Below are 5,354 nucleotides of genomic sequence, written 5' to 3'. Positions count from 1 at the left end.
TTTCCAAAAAGGACAGGGTTGAATCAATTTTTAGACAACAATTAGGACAAGAAACTTGGTTTATGTCATGCATGAATGCATTTAACCATTGGTTGAGTGCATACTGCCATGCCCATGCATGATGGGGAAACTACGCTGAATATGTCTCTCACGCTCGTGTTGACACGGGGTCAACTCTGCTGCCTATGGTGGAATATTTTGTCATTCTTCCTTTTGGATTTGTACAACACTAAATTAAGAGCCAATCTCACCAAACTCTGACAAATGAAAGGAAATGGAGGAATAGTTTTTTGTGTGCGTGTTTGGATAAATTTTTGAGGAAAAAAAGGGAGGGATTGAGATGGAAAGGCAAGAATAAATCCAAGCTTAGGTCAGGTTACTTTCCTCTCAAAAGTGGCTGGAAGAGGAGATGATGCTTGCTGAAATCATTTAAATTAAAGTTGGCCACAAAGTCCTTTTTATATAAGTTTTTTTTCAATACAATCTCAACCACCACAAAAAAAACTTAGGGCAAATTACATTTTACCCTACTGTGGTTTATCTTTTTTTTACATAATCCCCCTATGGTTTCAAAAGCTATACATAACCCTCTCATGGTTTGGATTAAAGTGTCAAAGTGACGGAAATAGTCACTCATAACGGAACTTCTAAAAATGTCGAAATTACCCTTATAAATACATGACACATTAACTCCGTATCTTTTTTATATTTTACCATATAACCCCCTTATGATTTTCAAAATATACACATAACCCCCCTTGACTAATAAATAATTTTCAACTTTACATAAGGGTAATTTTGACATTTTACATGATGCCGTTACGAATGATCATTTCCGTCACTTTGACACTTTAATCCAAATCATAAGGGGGTTATGTATAGTTTTTAAAACCACTGGAGGGTTATGTGAAAAAAGCTAAACCAAAGGGGGTAAAGTGGAATTTACCCAAAAACTTAAAAGCCTACTAAAAATATGACCATCACATGTAGTTTTCTGGTGTGGTCCCGATGAGGCCTAAGAGCAGGTATGATCATATCATCATATGTCGTTTCTCTGGTGAATCTACTATGGACCCATTGAGCCCCAATGGCCATTTATATGATACTACCATGATATGTCCTTTAAGCTTTGTGGTCATGCTTATGCAAAAAGGCACCATCATATGCCGTTTCTCTTAGTACTTTGACTTGTACAAAAGGGGCATCTTCAATGACGTGGCCATTCGGTCACTTGTACTCGGAAGAGGACAGAATGTCCTGGCAATCTATATATGTACCTTTTATCTAGGTTCATTTATCTCCTTAAAAACGTTAGCTACGCACAATCTTAATCTTCTAATGGCAAGCATTGCAACAACAAATTTCTTCTTTTCAATCAACCTACAATTTCGGGATAGTACCATTCTTTTTACAAGAAATGAGTACCATTTTCCGCAAACTCATGATTTGTTATCCTCTCGCCATGCCATATTTGTGTTCATCATCACAGTGTTGCTTAATTATGTCCAGGTGAAATATCAAGGAAAAGATAAATCACCATTCGAAAGTAGCCCAAAGACCATGGTTGTCGCCGTAGTGAGCATTTTCGTTTATTGCTTGTCATATGGTGTTGGGTTAAGAATTTCTCCCCATCATCAACGTCCATTTTCTACTACTTCAAAATACAAGCTTTTTCTCAACAGTTGCATGCTTATTTTTGGTCCCCTGTCATTGGCAACCATAACCTCTGTTCTTTTCCCTGAAAGGGAATCACTTGGTCCAGTCCTGTTTTCTTTCTCCATTTTGTTCTCCATGTGCAATTTACTTCGTTGCCCATTTCGGTCAATCTGGGAGTGGCTAAAACCCGAATTGTCACCCATGATGTTGATGGCCATATTCTATGATCAGTCACACCAGCAAGTCAGGAGGAGGAGAGGACTTGTTTCAGTTCAACTACCTCAGATTGCAGAACACGACTTTCCAGATCACGTCGTCAGACAGCTTCCAGTTTAGCCGAAAAGAATGATGCTATTGTTGTTTTCCAAGTCGGTCATTGAGGCTTATCTCTCAGATTCTAGGATAAAGAAGTCTTTCACTTTGAATATCCCACTTGACTTATCAAAAGGGCCCAACAAGCATATATGTATAATAGGTGTTTCTTCCCAAGTTGTTTATGATTGTCTTGGTTTCAACTAAATAAATATATATATAGAGGTATTGTAATTACTTGTGATTGTTTTGTCTTGAGAAGACATCACGTATTGTAAATATATATATATAGGTATTGAATTAGTTATGATTGTTTTGTCTTGAGAAGACATCACGTATTGTGTGTGTATGTATTTCTATATACATATATACATACATACATACACACACATGCATGCATACATATGTGGCTAGAGGAGGTTGGTTCAGTGGGCTTTTAGCTCTTAGAATTCTCTCTTTACTGTCAGGTTTAGGGTTCAAATCCTGGATCGGCATGCTAGTTGAGATGGAAAAAAGGTCGATCCAGTGGCGGAGAACTTTTAGAATTTCCCCTAGCCAGTTGGGGGTGGGAAAGGTGTTGGTCCAATACTCAGGATGGCTCACAGTTCGATTCCTAGACCTACCAGTTGGAAGCGAAAAGGATGTAGGAAGGGACGGGGAGGTAGATCATATACATATACATATATACATACATATATATATGTGCACACATACATACATACATATACCTATTTTTTCCCTAGACTATACCTTTTTTCTCCGGACTATACCATTTTCTTTCCCTAGATTATACCTTGACTCCCACTTGAAATTCTCAATTTTGTTTCTGAAATTCCTTTCTTCTATCTAATTTTGAGATTTTTTGCCTAATTGTTTGATTTTTTTGCTGCTCGCTTAACTAGTATTAGGTTAGTTTTGGGATTCCATTAACAATTGTCCTTAAGCAGGATGGATTTTATAGTTTTGGAACTAAAGTGTCATAATTTAAAGTTTAGGGAGCAAATTCAGAATTATGCTATAGTTGATAACTAAAGTTTAAAGTGTCATAACTAAAGTGCAAAATGATCGTCTCCTCAAAAGTTAAAATTCTGTTTCGATATAAAGCTATTCTTAAAACAGCTTAGTAGTTAGTACTGAAGTTGCTGAAGTTCCATAATTACTCGTTTTCTTTCTGTTGTCTTTTCAAAACATGTTTATTATCCTTAAGTAGAATCTGCTTTATGAAAGATCAATTGTTCTTCGCTTTCTCGTTGACTAACAATTAAAAAGAAAACTATTAAATGAATTCAGAAGACCAATTGATTAAATCAAGTGGATGATTAACATTTTTCACTCAAGTAGAGCTTCAGTGAAAAGTGCATCTATTTAGGCCCGTTTGGAGTTGTGATAAGTTTACAAAAAAAAAAAAAAAAAAAAACTTTCAAGCAATAAAAGTACGTTTGTGGTATTTGATAATTAATTTCCTGTAACTTAACTTAAGAAATCTAGTTCCTATTAACTTGAAAGTGCTTTTGTTAAAAACACTTGTATCAGAAGTGCTTCTTCATAAGCTAACGCCACCCCAAATGGGGCCTCAAATATGTAGGATGATTAACAAATCATGTTGTGAACTAATTAAGTATTTCTTTTTGTATTTCCAACCCACTCGGAAAGATTTTGTAAGACATGATTCAAATGGGATATTCATCAAAGACATTCTTAAGAATACGTTTAAGTTCAAATACAGAATGCTTGGTTACACTTAGCCCTCCTGTATTTAAGTATTAAATTGTCCTCTGTCTCCTAAATTCTTGCTGCAAGCACCTTACCCCCATGAATAATGTTCAAGTCTCTATAATGGTTTTTCCATCCATAAATCTGACCTGGTAAGATACATGCCCTTGACTATTCCATGGCAAGTTAAAGTGACCTATCTTCTTCTTCTGCTTCTTTTTTTTTTGACTTTTTTTTTCTCGATTCTCTCTTGTTGTAACAGTTTACTCACTTTATACTTTTCAAAGTTGTATCTTGGCCGAAATATCTGGATCAGAACAAAATATATATTGATTATATTACAAGCATATTTGATATAGCAATTAAATAAGTTTGCAACGTACTAAAATGAAATAAAGGTTATGCTTAAAGGATTATTAATTATAAGAAATAACCAAAAATGGATCAGAAAAATCAAAGGAATCTATAAAGAAAACTTGTAATGCATTCAAATACACAAATAGTAATAGCAACGAGAAAAGTGCTGGTATCACAAAACGGAGATGAGAAAGGAAGAAAACACAGAGAAAGAAGAGAAGGAAAAACAACTTAATCTACTCGCTCAATTCAATGGCATTGATGTAATAAAAGGATAATGAAAAGGAAATACATGTATCGAAAATCTGCCTCTTTGGCCCAACAAGATTCTGCCTCTTTGAAACAATTATAACATTATAATTATTATTGTTATAATCATTCTCTCAAACAATATATTTCTTTTTTTTTTAGCATATTCATGTATAGTCTAAACCTTCCGAAAATTTTGATCTCCAATTTACACACACCATTTTTTTTCCGGAAACGATAAAAATATTTATTTCTACTAATAGAGAATATTACAATATATGAGCAAGGGCTCGAACTTGTCCTTTACAAAAGTGTACTAAAACACTGAGGATCAAAGAACTCCTTATCAAAATAGATGTTCATTGCTTGCTTACTCAGTTTATGACTAAGTGTATTAGTATTACCATTACCAAGCTGACTATCAAATGAGCATGTCCAAAACATTGATCTTAGATCTTTTATGTACTCTAGATGGGCTGCTATACGCATGTTGCTTGGGACTTGACTTCGAAAATCTGTGTAACTTTTTTGTGTAAGACTGGATAAATTCCATTGGAGAGTTCCGCGAAATCTTATATACATTCAATCAATATCATATTAAAAAAATAGCACTTTTGGATGCATATATTGATAGTGTAAACAATAGCACACTTGGATGCATATTATATGTACAAAAAATAAAGTTCAAAATTCAAATTGAAATTAAGTGACATGCATCTAGAAAGTGCTAGTTTATACAATATCATATTATACAAGTGTTAGTTTATACAGTATAATAGTATACAAGGTTAAAAGCTTTATTAGAATCTGACCAACTTGGATGTATTAATGATACGAACCATTATTTGCAAGAAGAAACAGAGTGGGAAAAATTCTGTATTTCTATACTGTACAATGATATACATAATCTTTGCTAGAAATTGTTCATCGTGGCAAAATAATCTCCTACAATTACCAAATCTACATGCACAGCCAACATTTAATGCCAAATACATAGTCATTAAATGAAAGTTGATGAGGCTTTACATGCATGGAACTTTATCAAAAAATAAAATAAAATAAGAAAC

This window comes from Coffea arabica, chromosome 5c, assembly GCF_036785885.1.
Source record: "Coffea arabica cultivar ET-39 chromosome 5c, Coffea Arabica ET-39 HiFi, whole genome shotgun sequence".
Taxonomy (NCBI): Eukaryota; Viridiplantae; Streptophyta; class Magnoliopsida; order Gentianales; family Rubiaceae; genus Coffea; species Coffea arabica.
This window is presented reverse-complemented; position numbering follows the sequence as displayed.